The 27,831-nt window shown below is 44.9% G+C and overlaps 1 long non-coding RNA gene across 1 annotated transcript in view; it reads right to left on the bottom strand.

The window, feature by feature from the left end:
- The window catches only part of LOC140458600 (uncharacterized), a 34,054-nt gene extending 7,820 nt beyond the window's left edge, over positions 1 to 26,234 (bottom strand). Inside the window, exons 1-6 of the long non-coding RNA XR_011953599.1 lie at positions 26,192 to 26,234; positions 19,496 to 19,579; positions 15,391 to 15,497; positions 10,035 to 10,142; positions 6,838 to 6,946; positions 1,685 to 1,791 (exon numbers count right to left, since the gene is read on the bottom strand). This is a non-coding gene — a long non-coding RNA (uncharacterized lncRNA). The remainder of the gene's footprint in view (positions 1 to 1,684; positions 1,792 to 6,837; positions 6,947 to 10,034; positions 10,143 to 15,390; positions 15,498 to 19,495; positions 19,580 to 26,191) is intronic.
- Positions 26,235 to 27,831: the final 1,597 nt, after the last annotated feature.

The following is a 27,831-nucleotide window of genomic DNA, read 5'->3' as shown; positions in this document are numbered from 1 at the left end:
TTAAAGGGAGTTGTTTGAAGTATATACCTGAGAGTAACTTTACAAAGTGCGAGTGAGACCACATCTGGAGTAATGACAGAAGTTTTGGTCCCTTCATTTAAGGAAATACATCATTTCAGAGGCATTTCACAGAAGATTGACTGGGATGATCCCTGGTTTGCAGGGATTATTTTTTTAAGAAAAGACTGAAGAGGTTGGGACTCTACTCACTGGATTTGGGAAGAATGAGAGAGGATCTCATTGTAACATGCAGGATACTTAAGGATTTTGACAGGGTAAATACTGACAGGATTCCCATCATGAGGGAGTCTGGAACCAGATTCTGGGTCAGTCACAGAATCACGGGTTCTGTTTTGGATTCGTCAAGTTTAAGGCAACACCGATATGGGTCAGGGGTTTCAGTAGCAATGGAGCTGGGGTGAGGTGGAGACAAGCAACATTTAAGAGATGGGAATTCCTGGTGTTTGTGATTGTGTAGATGTCTGATCAGAAGGTCACCTTGGGGTCAGATATGAGAGCAATATTGTGACGAGTTTTGTTCTGCCTCACAGTTCCCGGGGAGAGGGAGGAGCTTAGCAGTAAGGGAAAGGTATGTGTAATAGCAACTGACGGCAATGGGTTTAACCATTGCAATGTTCCATTGCAGGAAATTGCAGCCAATTGCGTAGTGGGAGCGTGATTAGCAGTTTGATAACTGAGTAATGGAGAGGGATGATGGGGAGGTAGAGCTGGGCAGTGTCATTGTACATGTGAAACCTAACACGGTGCTTTTGGACGATGTCACCTCCTGGCAGTATGTAGGTGAGAAACAGGAGGGACCAAGGAGAGATCCTCAAGGGACACCAAATACAAGGAATTCAGAAAGGAAAGGGAGTGTCGGGATGGAGCAGGTTTTCCCAACAACGGTGGGGTCAAATATTAGTTTGTAGCAGAATGGGAGAGAAGGACATAACCAGAAAAAACACACAGGTAGAACAAGGAACAATATCTGTGAATTGGGGAGGGGGAGTGATGAAGAGGAGGAGCAGCCCAACTCCAAAAGCACTATTCCTACATCAGTGACATCACCCAACTCCACCCTAGTCTCAGCTCATTTACTGAAATACTCGTCCATCCCTGTGTTATCTCCAGACTTCATTATCCAAACACACTCCTGGCCAGCCTCCCACATTCAACTTACATGTAATCCCAAGAGTATCTAAAACCCTACTGCCCAAGTGCTCACTTGTACCAAAACTTGTTGATCCATCAAAAGGCTCCTATTAACAAGCAACAATTTAAAATTCTCACCCTCGATGTAATTCCTGGCTGTGAACATCCCTGTCTCCCTGCATCACACAATCTGTGAGACCCCGACAACTCATTTTCTTTCAGACTCCCAACGATGAGTTTATTCATTGCTTCACCTGTCTGGCTGTTTCTACTGTTGCCAAGGCAACACAGTCTGGAATTCCCACCCTAACCCCCTCAGACCTGCTTTCCTCCTTTCAGGTCTTCCTGAAAACCTGCTTATTTGGCAATTCGTTTGATCACCTGACCTAATATCCCCAGCTGTGGCCTTATGTCAGAAGTTCCCAATAGTATTTCTGTGGAATTATAAACATGATAAAAAAAACTGCTGTTGATTTGCACACAATGTCAACTCTTCACTGTCGTTGAGTGAATAATCTATAACAGCTCTTACCCAACCACATTGTGGGAGCACCTTCACCACACAAATTGCAGCTGTACAATGAAGTCAAACATCACCTTCTCCATTGGCAATGGCGCTTTGGCACTGGTCACTGGTATCTGTGGAGGGAGAAACACAATTGATATTTCAGGGAGTGCAAAATTGCATTAGAGGGAGGGAAAATGGTGCAGAATTTGTAAAACACAAATTTCAAAATCCAATGTGCACTAGGTTCTGTAAAACCTCTCATCCCATACCATGAAAGTTTCCTTCTCTTCCTGGTCAATATGTCTTTCTTTTCCCCTGCCCTTCACCTTCACACATTTCCAATGCCTTGGTCATAACAATCGTGCGCTGTCCGTGACGTTTATCACGTGGTTGAGTATTGTCCCGCCCCTCATTCACTCTGATTCGTTGAAGGACCAACTAGCACCTCTAGCCCCCGTTCCCCCACTCTGATTGGTCCTGCGCTGACATCAATAATCCGAGGCCCATTGTGGGCTGGAGCATGCTCAGTGCTTCCTGCTTTTGCTGCTGTTCATCAGGTATAAGAGAGAGAGAGGACTCAGCCCTGCTTCTCCTGATGTCAGACAATAACAACAACTACCTGCATCATATGGAGCCTTTCACATTGACAAATCTCCTAAAATGCTTCACGAATGATGGAAACGTTGATTAAAGAGAACGATTTTTAGATACATCTTTAAGACGGAGAGAGGGAGTTAGGGAGGATATTCCAAAGGTTTGTGTCCACGGCAGCTGCAATCGTGGAGTCATATAGGTGGGGAACAGCTTACAATGGAGACAGCTGGTAGCTAACCATAGGTTAACAACCTCATGTCGTAGCCCCCACCCCACACACCAGGCCTTGTTCTCACAGCCTGCCATTACACACCAACTATGGTTAGCCACTAACAGTCTCCATTAACAGCTAGTCACTCTCCCCCAGCCAGATGGTTATCCTTTATCCATCTGTTCTTCTCACTCTATCCCCACCTGTCCTTTACTCCTTTTATCCTCGCCCCACACTTTCTTCTACACATAAACTGACTATTTTTTCCTCAGTAACATCTGTTCTGTGGAAGGGACAGCGGATCTTAAACATTTAACTCTGATTTCTCTTCACAGATGCTGCCAGACCTGCTGAGCTTTTCCAGAATCTCCTGGTTGTTGTTTCTGATTTACATCTCCCGCAGTTCTTTTGGTTTTAATTTACCGGGAGTTTGTAATTCAGGTCCAACAGCCTCTGTCCCAGTCTCTGCTGTCTCTCCCAACCTTAAACAGCGACACTGCACCTGCATAGCTCATGGACAGGTGTTGTCTTGCTGGCCACACCCCTCTTTCAATCCCATTGGCTGCAGGATCACACAGACTCTGCTCCCATTGGTATGGAGCTGCCATCAATCAGCCGGGCCCCATTGTGATGAGAGTGGAGGGCTAATCCCTCTCTCTGCCCTGGGATGAGTTTCATCATTCACAGTGAATGGGGCAGTATCACAGAGCACAGGGCCTGGGGGCTATTCAGCCCATTGGGGCTGTACTCTCTCCCTCTGGAGATGCTGCAAATCTGTCCCAAGTCCCCTCCCATTTGCCCATAGCCCCCTAAATCTTTCCTTAAAAAGTAAAATTCTAAGTCTGTTTCAGAATACCTGCTGAATCTGTGTTGTTCAGACTGTTCCAGATGCTCAGAACTTACTGAGTAAAATAGTGTTCACATTTTCACCTTGTATTATTTGCCAATTACTTGAAAGTAGTTACTAAAAATTGTGACAGTGTTAACAATTCCTTTCTCTCTCTGCAAATTCAAGACATTGGAACCAAATCTGCACCAGGTTGAAATCACTGCTTCACCTTCTCAGCTCCAATGATAATTATCTGTGCTTCAGCGAGCTCTCCGCAAAAGAGAGGAATGCACCTTAATTTATTAAGATCAAAGAAATAGACCTTCGGTCCAATTCGTCCGTGCCAACGAGGAATCCTAAACTGATGGATTCCCATTTACCATCTATTGGCCTGTATCCATCAAAACCCTTCCTATTGGAAGCCTTTTAAATGTTGTGATTTTATCAGCCTCCACTACTTCATCTGGTAGCCGCTCCCATACACACACCACACTCAGCTTGAAAACATTGCCACTTAGATCCCTTTTAAATCTTTGCCTCTCAACTTAAACCCAGGTGCTCTAGTGTTGGACCCACCTAATCTGAGGAAAAAGGACACCAGCTGCTCACCTTACCCACGCCCCTCGTGATTTTATAAATCTCCATAAAATCACCTCTCAGTCTTTGACTCTCCAGAGAAAATAACCCCAGCCTATTCAGCCTCTCCCTGTAGCCCAAATCCTCCAATCCTGGCAACGTTTTTGTAAATCTTGTCCAAACTTTTTCAAGTTTCACAACATCCTTCCCAGAACAGAGTAATTTAAACTGAAAAAAGAATTCCAGAAGTGGCTTAATCAATGTCCTGTCTAGCCACAATATGACATCCCAGCTTCTGTATTCAATGCATTGACCAATAACGGAGAGCGTTAATGGAGTCCCATTCGCCAGCGGTTCACCCTTATTCCATCTAAGTCCTTCCTCTTCATGTACCCAATCAGATGCCTTTTAAATGCTTCAATTGTACTAGCCTCCACCCCTTATCTGGCAGATCATTCCATACTTGCAATGCCCTCAACATGAATAAGATGCCCCTTAGATCCCTTTTAAATCTTTTCCCTCTCACCTTATGCCTGTACCCTCTAGTTCTGGATCCACCGAACTTGGGAAAAAATCCCTGACTGCTCACCTTATCCATGCCCTTCATAATTTTATAAGATCACCTCTCAGCCTCCAATTCTCCAGGGAAAATAGTCCCAGCCTATTCAGCCTTTACCAATAGCTCAAACCGTCCAACCCTGGCAAAATCCTTGCAAATGTTTTCTGAACCCTTTCAAGTTTCTCAACATTATTCCAAGCACAGGGAGATTGGAACTGAAAACAGAATTCCAGAAGGGCCTTAATCAGTGCCCTGTCCAGCCACAATATGACATCACAACAGCCGCATTCAATGCATTGACCAATAACGGGGAGTGTAGCAAATGCTGAATTCATTCCCCTACCTACCTGTGACTCTACTTTCAAGGAACTATGAACCTGCACTCCAAGGTCTCTTTGTTCAGCAATGTTCCCCAGGACTTTTCCATTAAGTGTATAAGTCCTGCCCTGATTTGCCTTTCCAAAATACAACAGCTCACATTTATCTAAATTGAACTCTGTCTGCCATTCCTTCCTCCAATGGCCCATCTGATCAAGATCCTGTTACATTCTGAACTAACCTTCTTCACTGTCCACGACACCTCCAATTTTGGTGTCTTCTGTAAACCTACTGACCATACCTCATATATTCACATCCAAGTCATTTATTTAAGGGCCCAATATCCATCCTTGCAGCACACTGCTGCTCACAGGCCTCCAGTCTGCAAAGCGACTCTCCATCATCCTCTGTCTCCTACCTTCAAGGCAGTTTTGTAATGGCTTGCTCTCCCTGCATTCCATGTTATCTAACCCTGCGAACCAGTCTGCTTTGTGGAACCTTGTTGAATGTCCATATAAACATTCACCGCCTGGTTTAATCAATTTTCTTTGCCACTTCAAAACACTCACTCAGGTTAGTGAAACACAATTGTGCATGTACAAAGCCAGATTGACTCTCCCTGTCATTCCTTACTTTTCCAAATAGATGGATATCCTGTCCCTCAGAATCCCTTCCAACAACTTGCCGGCCACTGACTTCAGGCTCACTGTTCTCTTGTTCCATGGCCTCTCCTTACCACCTTTTTAAAATAATGGCACCTTACCTGTCGCTATCAACAATACAAATACCTCAGGAGAGGCCCAACAATCACTTCCCTAGATTTCCAGAAAGTTCCAGGATACACCTGATCAGGTTCCAGGGCTTTATCCACCTTGATGCGATTTAAGATATCCAGTCCCACCTCCTCTGTAACATAGACACTTTTCAAGTTATCACTGTTTGTTTCTCCAATCTCTCGAGCTTCTATATACTTCTCCAGTAAAAATGAAGTGAAATATTTGCATATCTTTTGCACCCCCTGTGGTTCCATAGACAGCCTTGTTGACCTTTAAGGGGTCCTATTCTCTGGTCCAGTTAATCTTTTGAGTGATATATTTGTTTAATCTCTTTGGATTCTACTCCAGGACATCCCAGAAAGGCCGACTTCAAGGACCGTAATTTTCCTCTGACTTGATCAACAATGCCCTCCAACACGTACCCTCCACTTCCCGCACCTCCGCCTTTACCCCACCCCTCCAGCCACAATAAAGAATATAACCCTGCGGTCTTCACCTTCCACCCCACTAATCTCCAGATACAGCACATTAACCTCTGTTATTTCTGCTACCTAAAGTCAGACCCCACCAGCAGAGACATATTTCCCTCCCCAACCCTATCTGTGTTCCGATGAGACCATTCCCTCTGCACCTCCCATGTTTGGTCCACACCCTCCCACCAACCCATGCTCCACACCCTTGACCCTCCCTTGCCGCCATGGGAAATGTAAAACGTGCGGCCACACCTCCCTCTGACCTCTGTCCAAGACCACAAAATGATTTTTTCACATGAGGCAGAGATTTGCCTGCACATCCCAAAACCTCATCTACTGCATCTAGACACTATGGGAAATTTAACGTGGTTCATCCAACTAATCTACACATCTTTGGACTGTGGGAGGAAACTGGAACACCCGAAGGAAACCCTCACAAACACTGGGGAGAATGTGCCAACGTGAACACAGGCAATCACCCGAGGCTGAAATCAAACCCAGGTCCCTGGTGCTGAGGAAGCAGCACTAACCACTGAGCCACAATACTGTGGGATCTTTGGTGCTGACGTGCTGCCCCACTGATACCTCGGTCACTCACCTTGCCTCATTTCCTAAGTGGCAGTAATGACGGAGTGAAATTATCGCTAGACAGTTAATCCAGAGACCCAGATAACGTTCTGGGGACCCGGGTTTGAATCCCATCACAGCAGAATTTGGAACGTGAATTCAATAAATATCTGGAAAAAAATAATCTCGTGACGACAAGGAATCCATTGTCAATTGTTGGAAAAACCAATGTGGTTCACTAATAACCTTTAGGGAAGGAAAATGCCATCCTTACCCGGTCTGGTCTGCATGTGACTCCAGACCTATAGCAACATGGTTGACTCTTATCTGCCCTCTGAGTAAAGGCAGCAATAAATGCTGGCCGAGCCAGTGACAGCCTCATCCTGTGAATGAATCAAGAAAACAGGTCAGGTTTTGTTCCTTCTCTAGTAGGTACATCCTACAAACTGAATCTGAAATGTTCTCGTAAATACCTTTCCATCCAAGCCCTTAACACTACAACACTCATCGGCCATGTTGGTAAAGTTAAAACCACTTATCATTGCATCCATATTATTTCTACAGATAATGGAGGTCTCCTGGTAAAATTGTGTCTCAATTCCCTGCTGACTATTGGGACAGAGTTTATAATACAATCCCAGTAAGACGGTCATCCTTTTCTTATTTCTCAGTACCACACAAATAACTTGCCTGGAGGTACTCCCAGGAATATCCTCCCGAAGCCCAGTCATAATGTTATCCCTAATCAAAAACACCTCTCTCCCTGCTCTGTTGGCCGCTTTCTATCCTTGCTATAGCATCTATATCCTGGAACATAAAGCTGCTAGTCCTATCCATCCCTGAGTGATGCCTCTGTAATTGCTGTAATATCCCAGTGCCATGTTCAAAACCATACCCTGAGCCCACCTGCCTGACCTGTCAGGTCTCTTGCACTGAAATAAATGCAGTGCAACTGGTACGTCGCACCTCATTCTGTGACGTGCTCTTGCCTGCCTTGACAGTCTGACTGGTGAACATTACCAGCCTCAGACTCACCTCTTTTCTCACTATCTCTTTAGGATTACCCCGACTCCCTCACAGGTTTAATGCCTCCCCAGTAGCACTAGCAAATCTCCCTGCTCATCAGGACCCCATGCTTTCCCCTTCTTATGCCATTGGTACCAATGTACAATGTCCTCCCACTGGTTATTTTCCCTTTTGAGAGTATTCTGCTCCCTTTGTGAGACATCCTTGACACTGGCACCAGGGCAGCACCACCCCATTCTGATGTCTCACTGTCAGCTGCAGAAATGGCAGACTGTGCCCCTGACTAGAGAGTCCCCTATCACCATCGATCGTGTGGAACTGGATATACCTCACATTATGTTCGAAGCCAGTCTCAGTACCAGTAACTTGGCAGTCAGTGCTACATTCCCCTGAAAGTCTATTACCACCTACATTTTCCAAAACAGTATACTTGTCTGAGATGGGGATAGCCACAGGAGATTCCTGCAGTACCTGCCTACCCCTCCTCGCTTTCCTGGAGGTAATCCATCTACCTGACTGTATCTGCAGTATCCTGCAATCCTGAGACTGCCACCTATCACACACCCCCGGCTCCTGTCAATTCCTCACTGTCTTTAATCACTCCTCCACCAATCCATGCGTGCCAATAGGATTTGCAATCACACTTGCTGCAGACAATCATCAGGATCATTGCAACTCTCCCACATCCGACAGGACAGCACGCCACTCTACAACAGGCCATCTCTCCGCCTTAACAATCTACAGACCAAGACAAAGGCACAGTTTTACTGCTCGAAAAATACTGCCGAGAATAACCTAATGCTTACGGTTCATATCTTAAACATTTAATCAAGAGACCGTAACACATTAAAAAGAAATCCTCACCTTACTCACGATTGTAGATTTAATAAAATTAAACCGACTAAGATTGATATTTGAAGAGATTGAAACTCACTGAGCTGATCCCCGGCTCGGAGGACTTCCAAGAGTGAGGTCTCTCTGAGGGCAGCTGTGAAATGTCTCTGTTTCTCTTCTCTGCCCACTCCATTTCCAGAGAGTTTTTAACTTCACAGCCAGTCAGCTCAGAGAGGTCACTGCTTGGTTTTATTCACTGTGGGTTGCCTTTGCTGCCCAGACCAGTATTTATTGGCCACCTTTACTTGTCCTGGAGAAAGTGGTGGTTAACCGCCTCCCTGAAATGCTGCAGTCCATGTACACCACAGTGATGTTTGGACAACAATCCCCCTCTGGCCCCACAACCCTCCCTGTCTCTGTAATCCCCCTCCCGCTTCAGAAATTACATGGCCGTGGCATAAGATTTTTATTTGGATTCATTTTTGTTTAATAAACACCCACCCCCCCAAAAAAGTGAAATATTTCGCCCGCAAACAAATTTTTGTTGATTGACCTTTTGGAGAGTCTGACACATGGACGTTGCAGTATTTTATCTCACATTGTACACGTAGAATGATGGAACTTTCTTTTAATCATTGCTAAAAAGGGAGGCAACGGCTTAATGGTATTCCTGCCAGATGAGTGACATGTGCAGTGTTCTGAGGATTAGGGTTAGAATCCCAACATGGCTGATGGCAGCATCGGAATTCAATACAATCTAGAATGAAAAGGCAAACGATGACCATGAAACTATTGTTGATTGTTAGAAACCCATCTGTTTCACTAATGTCCTGTAGGGAAGGAAACAGTCATCCTCACCTGGTCTGGCCTACATGTGACTCCAGACCCACAGCAATGTGGTTAACTCTCAACTGCCCTCAGGTAAAATACTTTTAAAATTGTTAACAAATACTCCGCAGGTATCACTTAAAAACTGACTGTTCCCATTGGGACCATGTGAATTTCTGAACGGCCTGAACGAAAACGGAGTTTCAGCTTCACCTTCTCCCTGTCTCACATCAGTCTGTTTACACCCAACTCCAGAACACTCTCATTGAGCCAAGCAGCCCTCAGTGCAGCCCTGTCATTTTCATTGTCTGCTCATACCTACACTGCCCTCAGCCTCCTGTACTGTTCCAATGCATCTCAATGGGAGCTCAGGGACAGCACCTCATCTTTCAATTCAGCCCTTTGTAACCCCAGAGTCAACATGGACCTCAGCAGTTTCTGAATGAACAGACAGTTGTCAGAAGCTGGAACATTCCACCTGAAAAGGTGCTGGAATTTGAGTCCAAAAGGACTTTTAATGGGAAGTTTGCAGGTAATTGAAAATATGAAGTTTACAGGTTAACATCAAGAAGTGGGTGATTGGGTCTAAATCTGAGAGTTCTTAGAAAGAGACGAGGTGTAATTTGGATAAATCTGTGCTCCCTCTCAGGCCAATATCTCCTTCCTCAGCTGCAGGGCCCAGAACACAGTCCACACCCAAAGGGTGATCAAACCACGAATTTGTACATCTTTCTGCTTAACAAAAATATTGGAGATATTTTCCCACAAACAGATCAGACAAACCTTTCTCCTTCCACAGTTAAATGCCAATGATATTCAGATCCTGACGACTCCATTGACTGTAAAAACTTGCTTTTGAGATCCGAGCCTCAATTATTCTGATTTAATATCCTATGAAATAAATTCACAAAACAAAACTCACAGTCAGTGCAGGAAGAATATAAAGACATACTTTTTTCTTGGTATGTGCTTGATGTGTAAATGCTTCTCTTCAAGTTGCACGCTCCCCCCCACCCCCTATTCCTATGAAGGGGACATGCACATGTGCCTCACTGTACCTTGCCCCAAATAAAGATGGCGGCTATATTCCAGGACCTTTCACCGCCTGAGGGCCGCAGCCATTTTCCCATCTGCTGCAAACGCGGGATTAAGAGTTTCTAATTCAGACTTACGAACCGCACAGAGTGTAATTAAAACTTCCCAGTCTAAAGTGACTCATTATCTCCCTGCCTCCGAGGCCACTCTCCCCTTCCCTGTTTCCACCTCCCACATTCACCAACGGCCGAGTCACGTGGCACTGCATCGGCTGAGTTACTGGTGATGTGTCATCCCACTGGCCGCGCCCCTTATTCACTCCCATTGTTTGGATGACCAGCTGGTTCCACTTGGTCCACCAGTCCCACCACCTTTTCTTATTGGTCCGAAGCTTCTACCAATCAGCTGGACTCCCTTGTGAGATCAGTGGTGGGATCCTCCGCCTGTCTGAATCAAACCCAGAAGGTGTATGGATGGTGTCAATCAGGAACGACAAGCAGAAGGTGCTGGGAAAGCTCAACAGGTCTGGCAGCATCTGGGAACAGAAATCTGTCCAGTGGCTCTTCCTCAGAACTGATGGGAGCTGGGAAAATTAGAATCCTGACAGTGTGGAAACATGCCATTTAGCCAAAAGGTTCCACAGCGTCCCTCCGAAGGGTATCCCACCCAGACCCATTCCCCTACCCTATTACTGTTAATTCAACTAATCTGCAGATCTTTGTACTGCAGAGATAGGGGTTAAATAGTAAATAATAGGCAGGGACTGAACCCAAAGAGAGGGGGGGGTGGGGGTGCATAGCTGTTAAGAGAGGGGACAGGAACCTGTGTCTGTCAGCATCTCAGTGGAGGTGGCGGAAATGGCGACTGATGATCTATGTCCTGCTGCAAAAACAGACCCCGAGCTTCCAGCTGCCTGCCACTTTAACACACGAGCCTGTTCCCTGGCCAACAAATCTGTCTCATGTTTACTGCAGTGTTCCACTAAGGCCAGAACATACCAAATGGCCCCGTATTTCAAGGACTGCAATTTCCCCTCCCATGTGGTCAATACAATTCACTATATCTCCTCCACTTCCCGCACCTCTGCCTTTGAAACCCAGACCTCCAACTTCAACAAGGATAGAACACACCCCTAAGTCCTTACCTTCCACCCAGATACAACACATCATCCTCTGTCATTTCCACCAGCTACAATCAGACCGCACCACCAGATTCTTAAGGGGTTTGACAGAATAAATACTGATGTGTCTGAGGGTAAATACTGAGGAGGGAGTTTGAAACCAGATTCTGAGTCAGTCACAGAATCAAGGGTTCTGTTTCGGATTCGTCAAGTTTAAGGTAACACAGACACAGGTAAGGGGTTTCAGTAGAAATGGAGCTGGGGTGAAGAGGAGACAAGCAATGTTTAAGAGATTGGAATTCCTGGTGTTTGGGATTGTGTAGATGTCTGATCAGAAGGTCAGCTTCGCGTCAGATATAACTGCAATACTGTGAAGAGTGTAGTTCTGCTGCATCGTTCCCAGTGAGAGGGAGGGGCTCAGCAGTTAGGGAAAGGAATTTGTGAGGCAATGGGTTTACCCACTACAATGTTTCATTGTAGGAAACGGCACCTAATCGAGTAGTGGGAGTGTGGTAAGCAGTTTGATATCTGAGTAACAGTGGAGTAATGAAGAGGGATGATGGGGAGGGAGAGCTGAGCATCAGCAGTGTACATGTGAAACCCAACATGGTGCTTTTGTACAATGTCACCTCCTGGCAGTATGTACGTGAGATACGGAAGGGACCAAGGACACCAAATGCAAGGAATTCAGAAAGGAAAGGGAGAGTGGAGATGGAGCAGGATTTTTGGAGAGAAGGGCATAACCAGAAAAGACAGAACAAGGAACAATATCTGTGAATCGGTGAGGGGACTGATGATGAAGAGGAGGAAAGAGAGTTGGAAAGTCTATAGTTTAGTGAAATTAGGGTAAAGGGTGAAGATGAGCTCTGATAAGGCTTGACAAAAGACTGGAGGAAGATGTAAGTTTAGGACAAAACCGGGAACACCACGTGAGGCAGTTTGGCTCGGCGGGCCAGTGGGAGGGAGGGAAGCTACAGATCGGATTATCTCAGTCTTAGTAACAGACAAACTCCATGTGCTCCAAACTCTTGTTGTTGGAGAGAAGGATGGAGGAGACAGGATGATGGACAGTGTTTCACAAAGAAACAAAACCAGGGTTAGTGATATTTAAAGCGAGTGAACAAACTTAATGTATTTAACTTTTATCCAAAATATTAAAACAAACGACTGAAGTCCTGGTTCGAATCTCATCTTGACAGATGGTGGAATCTGAATTCAAGAAAAAATAACTGGAATTAGGAATCTCCTGATCTCCATGAAACCATTGTCAATGGCGCAAAAAATCCTGCCAACCTGACAGTGACCCAGCCAGCGACTCACTGTATTATTCACTGCAAAGTTTCAACAAAGGAATGAAACTGGATGGACCACTCGGCATTTAAGGCGGCATTAGGAAATACAACCTCAGAATCAGCCCTCTCGATGGTGCAATGTCCTCCTCACTAACATCTGGATTTTGGGGCCAAAACGTGCAGAGCTGTCTCACAGACCAATCAAGGAACAGCCTGACACAGTCATACTCATGAAATCAACCCTTACAGACAATGACCAGACACCACCATCACCATCCCAAGGTATTGAGATTGTGGGGATGGAAAAGCACAACAGGTCAGGCAGCATCCGAGGAGCAGGAGAATCGATGTTTCGAGCCTAAGCCCTTCATCAGCCTGACCTGCTGTGATTTTCCAGCAGCAGACTCTTGACTCTGATCTCCAGCATCTGCAGTCTTCACTTTCTCCTGAAATCTCTGGATATGTCCTGTCCCACCGGCAGGACAGACCAGGCAGAGGTGTGGCACAGTGGTGTACAGACAGGGAGGATTTGCCCTGGGAGTACTCAGCATTGACTCCAGAGACCAGGAAGTCTCATGGCTCCTGCTGATTACCACGGCCCATCCTCCCTTGGCTGATAAATCACTTCTCCTTCATGTTGAACAACATTTGGAGGAAGCACTGAGGCAATAAAATGGTGTCAAATGTACTCTGGGTACAGGATTTCAATGTCCACAATCGAGACTAGCTGGGCAACAGAATTACTGACTGAGCTGGCCAGGTCCTAAAGGGTATAGCTGCTCAATTGAGTCTGCAGCGGGTGGGGAGGGAACCAACAAGAGTGTAAAACATACGTGATCTCATTGTTATAAATTGACCAGCGGCAAATCCATCTGGCCATGACAGTATCAGTACGAGCGACCATCACACATTCCTTTTGGAGACACAAGACTTGGCTTAAAGTTGAAAAGAACCTCCATTGTGTTGAGTGACACTATCACCGTTCTAATTGGGACAGACTTTGAAGAGATGTAGGATCTCAAACTGGGTATCTCTGAGGCACTATGGGACATCAACAGCAGCAGAACTGTACTCCAGCACAATCTGTAATCTCATGGGTTTGTAAATCCTGATCTCACCCATCACAATGGACAGGAAAGGAGGGCATGCCATGAGCAGCACCAGGCAGACTTAAAAATGATTTTCCAACCGGGTGAAGCTATCAAACAGGACCATCTGCATTTCAAACAGCAGCAGCAGCAAGCAGAGCTAAACAATCCCACAACCAATGGAACAGATCGGAGCTCTGCAGTTCTGCCACACCCAGTTGTGAACGGTGATGGACAATTAAACAACTCACTGGAGGAAGTATCACAGCTATCCCCACCCTTACTGATGGAGGGGCCTCACACAGCCATGTACCAGATAAGACAACAGCATTTGCTGCAATCTTCAGCCAGAAGTGCAAAGTGGGATGATCCATCTTAGCCTTCTCCAGTGGTTTCTAACATCACAGATGTGAGTTTTAAGCCAGTTCGATTCAGTTTGAATAACATCAAGAAACGGTTAAGTAGTGCAAAGGCGATGGGCTCTGCCAATATTCTGCAATAATACTGATATCTTGTGCTCCAGAACTTGCCACCCACCAAGCCAAGTACCACTCCAGCACTGGCATCTACCGACAATGTGGAACATTGCCCAGGGATGTTCAACACAAAAACACAGGGCAATCCAACCCAGCCAATTTCCCTCTATCAGGCCACACTCGATCAGCAGTAAAGTGATGGAAAATGTCATCAACAGGGCTATCAAGCAGCATTTGCTCAGCAACAGCCAGCTGAGTGTCACTCATTTTAGGCACCACCAGGGCCACTCAGCTCCGGATTGTGTTACCGCCCTGATTCACAACCTGACAACCAGCTGAATCCTAGAGGCGAGGTGAAGGTGACAACCCAGTCCCACTCCAAGACCACTAATTCTAGCTGATACCCACCCTTGTCTCAGCTCATATACTCTCATCCATCTTGTGTTATCTCCAGACTTCATTATCCAAACATACTCCTGGCCGGCTTCCCACATTCAACCTGTAATCTCAAGAAAAACTAAATCTCTGCTGCCCAAGTACTCCCTCTACCAAAACTTGTTGATCCATCAAAAGGCTGCTATTCATAATCAACAACAGAGCCACAGAGATGTACAGCATCAAAACAGACCCTTCAATCCAACCCGTTCATACCGACCAGATATCCCAACCCAATCTAGTCTCACCTGCCAGCATCCGACCCACATCCCTCAATTTAAAATTCTCACTCTTGATTTAATTCCTGGTTGTGATCATCCCGAGCTCGCTGCATCTCACACTCTTTGAGACCTCGACAACCCATTCTGTTCAAGACTCCCAATGACCTGTTAATTCATTACTTCACCGATGTGACTGCTTTCACAGTTGCCAAAGCAACAAGGTCTGAAATTTGCAGCTAAAACCTCACAGGTCTGCATTCTCCCTTTAAGACATTTCTCAAAACCTGCTTATTTGGCAATGCTTTTGGTCACGTGACCTAATATCATCCTTCTCTGGCCTTATGTCTCAAGTTCCCAATAATATTTGTGTGAAATTATAAGCAGAATAATAAAACTACAAACTGTTCGTGATTTGGACATTATCTTCAAATCATCACTGTTGCTGTAATGAATGCTCTGTAATGTCTCTTACCCAACCACATTGCGGGAGCACCTTCACCACACAAACTGCAGCTGTACAAGAAAGTCAAACACCACCCTCTCCACAGACAACAGGGCTTTGGCATTAATCACTGGTATCTGTGGAAGGAGAAACACAGTTGATGTTTCAGGGAATGCAAAACGGATTACAGGGAATGAAAATAGTGCAGAATTTGATAGTTAGAAATGGAAGGAAAATGCACTTGCTTATTGGAAAAAAGAATTCTTGACTGTCAAAGATTTTACAGAAAAAATTTCATAAGCAGCACATGGTCAGGGGCTCGGCGGCAGTGAAAAATTAACTTACAAAAATGTCTGTAAAAGTAATAGTAAAATACTAAACAGACCAAATATACCCCCATTGTTCGAGACTGAGGAAGCTAGATATTGACAAAGTGGTCATGAGGGAGCCCAGAGATAAAGCAGAGCAGTATAAGCTGTTATGATCCCACAGTCATCGAGATGTATAGCATCGACACAGACCCTTCTGTCTAACTCATCCATGCCAACCAGGTATCCAAACCTAATCTATTCCCATTTGCCAGCACTTGGCCCACATCCCCGTAAATGATTCCAAATCATATCATGTGTCTATTTAGATGCCTTTAACATGTTTTAATTGTACTAGCCTCCACCACTTCCTCTGGAAGCTCATCCCACCCACTGCCTGAAAGAGTTGTCCTTTAGGCCCCTTTGAAATTTTATCCGTTCACCCTAAAGCAATGCCCTCTACTTCGGGACACCACCACTCCAGGGAAAACACCTTGTTCATTTACTCTATTCATGCTCCTCATGATTGTATAAACCTCCATAACATCACCACTCAGTCTATGGCACTCCAGGGAAAACAGCCCCAGCCTTTTATGCCTCACCCTACAGCTCAAATCCTCCAACCCTAACAACATCCTTGTAAGTCTTTTTTGAAACCTTTCAAAATAATTGTATCACAACCAGGGAATATTTGTAAATAACAAATAGATCTTGTGATAATTCACTAAAATTTGTTGGATTCTGGGATGGTTTTGACAGACTCGAAGCTGCAAATGTGGTGCCACTATTTTGCAAAAAGGACCAGTTAGCTTAACTTCTGTAGGGGAGAAAATGCTTGAATCGCTCAAGGAAGTAGTGGTGAGATATCTGGGTAGAAATTGTCTCATTGAGCAGACAAAGCATGGATTTATGAAAGGCAGGTCAAGTTTAACGCATTTACTGGAATTATTTGAGGATACAACGAGTGCGTTGGACAAGGTGAACTCGGTGGATGTGGTGTACCTGGATTTCCAGAAGGCATTCGATAAGTTGCCACATAAAAGGCTGCTGTATAAGGTAAAGATGCATGGCATTATGGGTAATTATCATTAATACAGGATCGGTTAACCGACAAAAAAAATGGGGATAAACGGGTGTTTGGATTAGTGTTGGCACTACAACTGTTTGCAATTTACACAAATGCTTTGGAGTTGAGGACCAAGTGTACGGTGTCAGAGTTCACATTTGATACAAAGGTGAGGTAGAGCAATGTGTGTAGAGGCCACTAAGTCTGCACAGGGATACTGATCAGTTACATGAGTGGGTAAGGGTCTGGCAGATGGAGTTCAATGTTGGGAAATGTGAGGTCATCCATTTTGGTCGGACTAACAGCAAACTGGATGATGAAATGGTGAAAACATGCACCATGCTGCTGTACAGAGGGAGCTGGGTGTCCTTGTGCATGAATCACAGGAAGTTGGTTTGCAGGTGCAGCAGGTAATGAAGGCAGTGAAGGGAATATTGTCCTTCACTGCTAGAGGGATGGTTACGCTGCAGCTGTACGGGGTGCTGGGGAGGCCACACCTGGAGTACTGTGTACAGGTTTGGTCTCCTTACTTCAGGAAGGATGTAATGGCACTGGAGGGAGTACAGAGGAGGGTCATTAGTTTGAATCAGGAGTTGAGGGTTGGTGTATGTGAAGAGATTGAGAAAACAGGTTCTATAGTCATTGTAATTTAGAAGAATGGGAAGTTGGATAGGAAACAATAAAATTATGAAGGGAGTAGATACGACAGAAGCAGGGAGGCTATTTCCACTGGGGGCAGGTCAAACTACAGAGCATAACCTCAAAATAAGGGGGAGCAGGTTTAGGACTGAGTTCAGGAGGAGCTTCTTCAGCTGAAGGGTTGTGAATCTGTGGAATTCCCTGCCGAGTGCAGCATTTGACATTATCAACTTGAACGCCTTTAAGGCAAAAGGTAGATTTGTGAACAGGAAAATAATTAAGGGTTATGGTGAGAGAGCAGGAATGTGGAGCTGAGGCCATGAAAAGATCAGCCCTGATCTTATTGAATGGCAGAGCAGGCTTGAGGGGCCAGATGAAAGTTCTTGCCTTGTGCCATCAAAATTGGCCTTTGTCCAATTCAGAACCTTAACGTTTAGATCTGGTATATTATTTTCTGTAACTATTTTAAAACTATTAGAATTATCAGAGACTCCCAACAGTGTGGAAGCAGGTCATTCAGCCCATCACATTGATACTGACCTGGAGAGCCTCCTAACCTCCCACTGTAACATTGTATTTCCCAGGGCCAGCCAACCTACATCCCTGAACACTATGGGCAATTCAGCCTGGACAATCCACCCAACCTGCACATCTTTGGACTGTGGGAGAAAACCAGAGCACCCGGACGAAATCCATGCAGAAAACCCCAAGAAGGTGATCATCCCTTTCTTATTTCCCAGTTCCACCTAAATAATTTCACTGGGCGTACTCCCAGGAATATCTTCCCTAAGCAAAAACATAACGCTATCCCGAATCAAAAATGCCACTCCCCTTCCTCTCTTGTCCCCCTTTCTATTCTCCCTATAGCATTTCATAGCTAGTTCTCCCAACATTTCATGTTATCTAACCTTGCTAACCAGTCTGCTGTGTGGAACATCGTTCAGTGTCCACATATACAACGTCCACAGTCTGCTTTCATCAATCAGCTTTGTCACATCTTCAAAAAAAACTCAATCAAGTTCGAGAGAGAGAATTTCCCACATACAAAGCCACGTTAACTATCCCTAATCAATCCTTGTCTTTTCAAATACATGTAAACCCTGTCCCTCAGAATCCCTTCCAACAACTTACCTACCACTGACATTAGGTTGACTGTTCTCTTGTTCCCTGGCCTTTCCTTACCACCTTTTTAAAATAATGGCACCCATCTTCCAGCACCTCACCTGTCACAAACAATGATATAAATACCTCAGGGAGGGGCACTGCCATCACCTTCCGAGCTTTCCACAAATTTCTGCGATACACCTGATCAGGTCCCAAGGATTTATCCACTTTGCTACTGTTTAAGACATCCAGTACTTTCTCCCCTGTAATATAGACACTTTTCAAGTTATCACTATTTATTTCTCCAAACTCTCTAGAATAGAACAGCATAGTATTTCTCCCACCTCCTGTTGTTCCATAGATGGCCTTGTTGATCTTTAAGGGGTCCTATTCTCTGTCTGATTATTATTTTATCCTTAATGTATTTGTAGAATCTCTTTGGATTCTCCTTAAACTATTTCCTAGAGATATTTCAAGTCCCCTTTTTGCTCTCCTGATTACTCTCGAGGATATTCCTGTAAGAACGTGATCCTGTACTCCCAATTCCTCTGCCTCTGCCATATCTGCTCCCAGGAGAAGCAATTCCACTCCAGGACATCCCAGAAAGTTTTCCTCTTTCAAGGACCACATTTCCCTCCCACTTGATCAACAATGCACTCCAACGCATTTCCTCCACTTCCTGTACCTCCGCCTTCCCCCCACCCCTCCAACCACAATAAGAATATAATCCCCCGGTCCTCACTTGCCACCCACTAATCTCCATTAACCTCTGCTATGTCCGCTACCTACAGTCAGACCCCACCACGAGGGATATATCTCCCTTGCCAGCCCTTTCTATGTTCCGCAGAAACCATGGGATCTTTGGTGCTGATGTGCTGCCCCACGGATACCTCAGTCACTCACCAAACCAAATGGCCTAGTGAGATTATCCAAAGGATAACCCATTGTTGATTATTGCGAAAAAAAAACCTCATCAGATTCACTAATATCCTTCAGGGAAGGAATCTGCCATCCTTACCTGGTCTGGCCTACATGTGACTCCAGACCCACAGCAATGTGGTTGACTCTTTACTGCCCTTTGGGCCCAGCCAGTGACACCCTCCTGTGAATGAATAACAAAGAAGGTCAAGTCTTGTACACAACCATACTATTCTTACAGATAAGTGATCTCTTAGTAAATTTGCTTCTCAACTCCCTGCTGACTATTGGTGAAGGTGGGGGGTGGGGGTCAACAGTACCATCCCAATAAGGAGATCATCCCTTTCTTATTTCTCATTTCCACCTGTATAACCTGTCTGGATGTACTCCCAGGAATACCCTCTTGAAGCCCAGCTGTAGTGTTATCCCTAATCAAAAATACCTCTCCCCCTGCTCTGTTGCCCCCTTTCTATCTTTGCTATCGCATCTATACACTGGAACATGAAGCTGCTGGTCCTATCCATCATTAAGTCATGCCTCTGTAATTGCTATAATATCTCAGTGCGATGTTCAAAACCATCCCCTGAGCTCCTCTGCCCGACCTATCGGGCCTCCTGCATTGAAATAAATGCAGTGTAATTGCTCATTCTGTGCCTTGCCCTTGTCTGCCTTGACTGTTTGACATCTGAACTGTACCAGCCTCAGACTGAGCTCTTCCCTCACTCTCTCTCTGGGTTTACCCACATTCCTTCACTGGTTTAATGCCACCTCAACAGCACTACCAACTGTTCCCTTCCAGTGCCAGTACAATCCATCCTTCTGATGGAGGTCAATTCTACCCCACAAGAGATTCCAATGATCCAATAATGTGAACTCTTCTATTCCTAGGTCATTGATACCAATAAACAACAGCCTTCCCTCAAAATGGTTATTCTCCCCTTTAAGAATATTCTGCTCCCTCTCTGAGGCATCCTTATACAAAAATTACACATTTGAATAATAAACCTTACACTCATCAGGTCAGCATAAAAGGATTACATGACACATTGAAGGTTTGGGGAGACCTTTTGAGAGAAGGCGATGATTCAAAGGAGAATCTTTAAGCAGCAAATGGGATTGATCTGGAACACAATACTCACACACACAATGTGAATATCCAGATCCTGATAAACCGAGTAATTCAATCAGAGTTTAGCAGAATATTTACTGAGATTACCATCTGAACGTCCACCTGTAATACAAGTTTATAAAATCTGTCACTATCAGTTCAAGTTAGAAACTCACACCATCCCCTCCTCGTGGCCCAGGATTACTGTACATATTACCCTTGAGGACATCAGCAGTCAACTCAGAGGGAAATATGCGGGTTTCTAGGAGATTCCAACTTGAGATCTTATGTGAATGAACACAGCAGTTCTTTGACACATTGGAGAAAATGATCCAAGCGTCAGTGAGATATGGGGAACAAGAATTACTTTGTTTTCTTTCATTCCGTGCTGCCGCTCTGCCTCATCAATAAGACATGGGTGTGAAAGGCTAATGCCTAACGATGGGCAACTTGGCTCCATCCTGACCAATGGGTAGGAAGATCCTCTCAATCACTCCAAAGCGTATCCCTAAAAAGATAGCAACTCTACCTGCTTCTCACTGCCCAGTGCTCCCAGGAAATGTTTGGAAGAATGGGAAGGGGGGATATCTCCTAGAAAAGGCATAACTGTCAAGGTCTAAGAGGATTATGAAAAGAGAGATGCACAGGAGAAGGGGGCAACAAGTTGCCAGATGGGGTGTAACTTGGGAAAATGGGAAGTTGCTCATTTTGGAGGAGATAATAAAAGAACAAAGTACTGTTTAAATGATGGAAACTGTAGAAAGCTGCACAACAAAGGGACCAGGGGTAATTGTTCAGGAAACACAGAAAGCTACCACACAGTTACAAGAGGGAATCAGGAAGGGGAATCGAATGTTTTGTTTCAAAAGTTCTCAGTATTCGAGTTTGGAGTATATACCTGAGAGTACCGTGTGGAAGTGCTGGTGAGACTACCATATCTGCAGTAATGAGAGCAGTTTTGGTCCCTTTAGATAAGGAAATGTGTCACTTTATTGGAGGCATTTCAGGGAAGATTCAATGAGATGATCCCTGGTTTGGAGGGATTATCGTTTAAATAAAGGCTGAAAAGGTTGGGACTCTACTCACTGGATTTTGGAGAAAGAGAGGTGATCACATTGAGACAGATGGGATTCTTAAGGGGTTTGACAGGATAAATACAGAGAGGATGTGTCTGAGGGTAAATACTGAGAGGGGAGTCTGAAACCAGATTCTGAGTCACGGAATCAAGGGTTCTGTTTTGGATTCAAGTTTAAGGTGACACAGACGTGGGTAATGGGTTTCAGTAGCAATGGAGCTGGGGTGAGGTGGAGAAAAGCAACATTTAAGAGATTGGAGTTCCTGGTGTTGTGATTGTGTGGATGTCTGATTAGAAGGTCACCTTGGGGTCAAATAGAACAGCAATATTCTGCCTCAGAGAGTTCCCAGTGGGAGGGAGGCAAAGGTAAGTTAATGGGTTTAATGGTAACAATGTTCATTGGAGGAAATTGCAGCTAATCGAGTAGTGGGAATGTGATAAGCAGTTTGATAACTGAGTAACAGTGGAGCAATGGAGAGGGATGATGGGGAGGGAGAGCTGGGCATAGTCAGTGTACATGTCAAATCTAACACAGTGTTTTTGGATGAAATCACCTCCTGGCACTATGTACGTGAGATACAGGAGAGACCAAGGATAGATCGTTGAGGGATACCAAATGCAAGGAATTTAGAAAGGAAAAGGAGAGTGGAGATGGGGCAGGATTTTCCAACAACGGTGAGGTCAAATATTAGTTTTTCACAGAATGGGAGAGAAGGACATAACCAAAAAAGACCAACAGACAGAACAAGGAACAATATCTATGAATTGGCGAGGGGGAGTGATGAGGCAGCAGCGGAGGAAAGAGAGTTGGAAAGTGAGTTTAGTGAGATTAGGGTAAAGGGTCAAGGTGAGCTCTGATAGGGCTTGACAAGACATTGGAGAAAGATGTAGGTCGAGGACAAAAACCAGGAACACCACGTGAGGCAGTTTGGCTCAGTGGGCAAGTGGGAGGGAGAGAAACAGCAGATCAGACTATCTCAGTCTTAGTGACAGAGAAACTCCATGTGCTCCTGACTCGTTGTTGGAGGGGAGGATGGAGGAGACAGGATGATGGACAGTGTTTTACAAATAAACAAAACCAGGGTTTTATCCAGAATATTAAAACAAATGACTGAAGTCCTGGTTCGAATCCCATCTTGACAGATGGTGGAATCTGAATTCAAGAAAAAATAAACTTATTAGGAATCTCCTGATCTCCATGAAACCATTGTCATTGGCGAAAAAAAATCCTGCCAATCTGACAGCGGCCCAGCCAGCAACTCACTGTATTAATCACTGCAAAGTCTCAACACAGGAATAAAACTGGATGGACCAGTTGGCAACTAACAAGGCACCAGAAATTACAACCACAGAATCAGCCCTCTTGATGGTGCAACGTCCTCCTCACTAACATATGGTTTTTGGTGCCAAAATGTGGAGAACTGTCTCAGACTAGTCAAGGAACAGCCTGACATAGTCATACTCACGGAATCATCCCTTACAAACAAAGACCAGACACCACCATCACCATCCCAAGGTATTGAGATTGTGGGGATGGAAAAGCACAAGTCAGGCAGCATCCGAGTAGCAGGAGAATCGACGTTTCGAGCCTAAGCCCTTCATCACCCTGACCTGCTGTGCTTTTCCAGCAGCAGACTCTTGACTCTGATCTCCAGCATCTGCAGTCTTCACTTTCTCCTGAAATCTCTGGATATGTCCTGTCCCACCGGCAGGACAGACCAGGCAGAGGTGTGGCACAGTGGTGTACAGACAGGGAGGATTTGCCCTGGAAGTACACAGCACTAGCTCCGGAGACCAGGAAGTCTCATTGCTCCTGCTGATTACCACGGCCCGTCCTCCCTTGGCTGATGAATCACTTCTCCTTCATGTTGAACAACATTTGGAGGAAGCACTGAGGCAATAAAATGGTGTCAAATATACTCTGGGTAACAGGATTTCAATGTCCACAATTGAGACTAGCTCTGCAACATAATTACTGACTGAACTGGACAGGTCCTAAAGGATATAGCTGCTCAACTGAGTCTGCAGCAAGTGGTGAGGGAACCAACAAGTATGCAAAACATACTTGATCTCATTGTTATGAATTGATTAGCTGCAGATACATCTGGCCATGACAGTATCAGTACGAGCGAACATCACACGTTCCTTTTGGAGACACAAGTCTTGCCTTAAAGTTGAGAAAAACCTCCATTCTGTTGAGTGACTCTATCACCGTTCTAATTGGGACAGACTTTGAAGAGATGTAGGATCTCAAACTGGGTATCTCTGAGGCACTGTGGGACATCAACAGCAGCAGAACTGTACTCCAGCACAATCTGTAATCTCATGGGTTTGTAAATCCTGATCTCACCCATCACAATGGACAGGAAAGGAGGGCATGCCATGAGCAGCACCAGGCAGACTTAAAAATGATGTTCCAACCTGGTGAAATTATCAAACAGAACTACCTGCATATCAAACAGCATCAGCAGCAAGCAACAGAGCTAAGTGATCCTACATCCAATGGAACAGATCGGAACTCTGCAGTTCTGCCACACCCAGTTGTGAATGGTGATGGACAATTAAATAACTCACTGGAGGAAGCATCACAGATATCTCCACCTTTACTGATGGAGGGGCCTCGCACACCCATGCACCAGGAAGATGACAGCATTTGCTGCAATCTTCAGCCAGAAGTGCAAAGTGGGATGATCCATCTTAGCCTTCTCCAGTGGTTTCCAACATCACAGATGTGAGTTTTAAGCCAGTTCGATTCAGTTTGAATAACATAAAGAAATGGTTAAGTCGTGCAAAGGCTACAGGCCCTGCAAATATTCTGGTAATAATACTGATGGCTTGTGCTCCAGAACTTGCCACCCACCAAGCCAAGTACCGCTCCAGTACTGGCATCTACCGACAATGTGAAACATTGCCCAGGGATGTTCAACACAAAAACACAGGGCAATCCAACCCAGCCAATTTCCCTCTATCAGGCCACACTCGACCAGCAGTAAAGTGATGGAAAATGTCATCAACAGGGCTACCAAGCAGCAACTGCTCAGCAACAGCCAGCTGAGTGACACTCATTGTAGGCACCACCAGGGCCACTCAGCTCCCCATTGTGTTACCGCCCTGATTCACAATTTGGCAACCAGCTGAACCCTAGAGGTGAGGTGAGACAGCCCAGTCCCACTCCAAGACCACTATTTCTAGCTGATTCCACCCTTGTCTCAGCTCATATACTTTCATCCACCTTGTGTTATCTCCAGACTTCATTTTCCAAACACACTCAGGGCCAGCTTCACACATTCAACCTCCCTGTAAATCGCAAGAAAGTCTAAATCTCTGTTTGTTGATTCATCAAAAGGCTCCGAATTATAATCAACAGCATACAGCCATAGAGATGTACAGCAAGGAAATAGACCCTTCGGTCCAACCTGTCCATGCTGTCCAGATACCCCAACCCAATTTAGTCTCACCTGCCAGCACCTGGCCAATATCCCTCAATTTAAAATTCTCACACTTGATTTAATTACTGGCTGTGATAATCCCTCGCTCCCTGCACCACACACACTTTGAGACCTCGACAACCTATTTTCTTCGAGACTCCCAACCATTTGTTAATTCATTACTTCACCTGTGTGGCTGTTTCTACAGTTGCTGAAGCATCATGGTCTGAAATTCGCAGCCAAAACCTCACAGGTCTGCTTTCCACCTTTAAGACATCCCTCAAAATCTGCTTTTGGGCAATGCTTTTGGTCACCTGACCTAATATTTCCATCTCTGGCCTTCTGTCTAAAGTTCTCAATGGTATTTTTGTGAAATTATAAGCATGATAATAAAAATACAAACTGTTGTTGATTTGGACATTATCTTCAAATCATCACTGTTGCTGAATGAATAATCGACAATGCCACTTACCCAGCCACATTGTCGGAGCACCTTCACCACACAAACTGCAGCTGTACAAGATAGTCAAACATCACCATCTCCACAAGCATCAGGGCTTTGGAACGAGAAACACAGTTGATGTTCCAGGGAGTGCAAAATGGATTACAGGGAATGAAAATGGTGCAGAATTTGATAGTCAGAAATACACTCGCTTATTGGAAAAAAAGAATTCTTGACTATCAAAAATATTGAAGAAAAAAGTAATCTGATAATAGAGCAGTACATGGTCAGGAGCTGGGTCGCAGTGAAAAACTCATTTGCAAAGGGTCTATAAAAGTAATAATACAGTAGCAAACAGACCAAATATACCCCCATTGTTCGAGACTGAGGAAGCTAGATATTGACAAAGTGGTCATGAGGGAGCCGAGAGGTGAATCAGAGCAGTATTGGCTGCAATGATCCTCGTGACTCTATACTAGAGAGAGGCTGCACATGCGCCTGGCTGCACCTTGCCCCCTACAAAGATGGCGGGGGTGCACGTGTCCAGTGAATCGTTGTCCCGAATAAAGATGGCGGCGCTCACTCAGGCCTGCAGCCGCGCTAAGGCAATTCCCCGTTTACTGCAAACACGGGACTGGGACGTTCAAATTTGTGTTTTCCGACGTGCACAATTTGTTTGTAAAACCTCTCCGCTCATGGCAACACAGTTTTTCTCCCGTTTTCCTGTTTATTTCTTTCCTTACCGTATCCTTTCTCTCCATAACTTCTCGAGCATTCATTACAGCGACTCTGCTCCGCGCGCGAGGGTGATCACATGGTTTAGTTAAGCTCCGCCCTTCATTCACTTTGATTGTTTGGAGGACCAACCTCCGGCTAGGTCATCCAGCTCCGCCCACCGTCCTTTCATTGGTCCGGTACTGACATCAATCTCCCGGGGTCGCTTTGTTAGCTAGAGCATGCGCAGTGCGTCCTGCTTTAGCTGATGTGTTGCGTAATATGATGGGCGATTCTGGATTAGTGGTGCTGGAAGAGCACAGCAGTTCAGGCAGCATTCCTCATGAAGGGCTTTTGCCCGAAACGTCGATTTCGAAGCTACTTGGATGCTGTCTGAACTGCTGTGCTCTTCCAGCACCACTAATCCAGAATCTGGTTTCCAAGCATCTGCAGTCATTGTTTTACCGATGTGATGGGAGAGTTTACTGAAGATAAGAATTTCCTTAGTATGAGCTCTGCAGTAGATTTCCTTTATTCATGGAGGGAATTGCATTCCTACTCATGACTGTGCAGCTATGATTGATGAGTCAATGCCATCTGAACCAGTACATAAACACCCCATTTTCACATCTGAGATCTTCAGCACATTGTATCACGCTTTTCTTTAGAAATAAAAAAAACATGAAATGGAGCCTCAAGGAATCGGAGCAGGCGTAGGGCATTCATTCCCTTCAGCTTGTTCCCCCATTCTATAAGATCATGGCTAGGCCAACCCAGACCTCAACGCCTCTTTTATGCTTGATCTGCATAGCCCTCCACTGCTCAATATTTCAAAAATTGATCTGCCCTCTTTTAAAATAATTTGAGATAGAATCACAGATTCCCTACTATGTAGAAACAGGCCTTTCAGCCCAACAAGCCAGAACAACCATGTTACTCTGAAGAGTAACCCAACCATTACCCTCCCACATTTAACTTTCACAAAAGTTTGGGTGAGAAAATTCTAGCCATTCACAGAGAAAAAATTCTTTACTTTTTCTAAAATGAATGTTCCTTTATGTAATGTCCCCTGGTTTGAGACTTCACTGGTGCTAGAAGATCTCGTCAACATCCACCCTGTCAAGCTCCTCAGAATCTTGTTTCCATAAGGTCACCTCTGCTTATCTATTCTTGATAGGTCAACCCTTTTGTCCTCGAAGCAGCTAAGTGAATCTTTTTTGAATGGTCTCCGATGTTGGTTTATCCTTTATTAAATATGGGAGCTATCATTGTATACAGCACTGCAAGTGAGGACTCAGCAACAGCCAGTGTGGTTAACCAATCCTCAGTCCATGCTAATACATTACCCTGATACCATGAGCTCCTAAATTGTGCAATTAACTTTTATGTAGCACCTTATCATTTGCATTTTTAAAATCCAAACACAGAACATCATTGGATTGCCCTTTATCAGCCCTGCTTGTTATCTCCTCAATGAACTGTTGCAAATTTGTCAAATATAGTTCCTCTTTCACAAAACCCAGTCTACCATGTTTAATGATAAGCTTTTTTAAATGTCCTGCAATTTCTTACTTTAATATTCGACTCTGTAGGTTCTTTCAGTAAATTTGCTATGTATGATTTCCCTCTCTTAAATCCATGCAGACTCTGTCCAATCCTGTCACTGTTC

This window comes from Chiloscyllium punctatum, chromosome 33, assembly GCF_047496795.1.
Source record: "Chiloscyllium punctatum isolate Juve2018m chromosome 33, sChiPun1.3, whole genome shotgun sequence".
Classification (NCBI taxonomy): domain Eukaryota; kingdom Metazoa; phylum Chordata; class Chondrichthyes; order Orectolobiformes; family Hemiscylliidae; genus Chiloscyllium; species Chiloscyllium punctatum.
The sequence above is the reverse complement of the archived record's forward strand: the minus strand, read 5'-3'. Positions and strand labels throughout refer to the sequence as shown.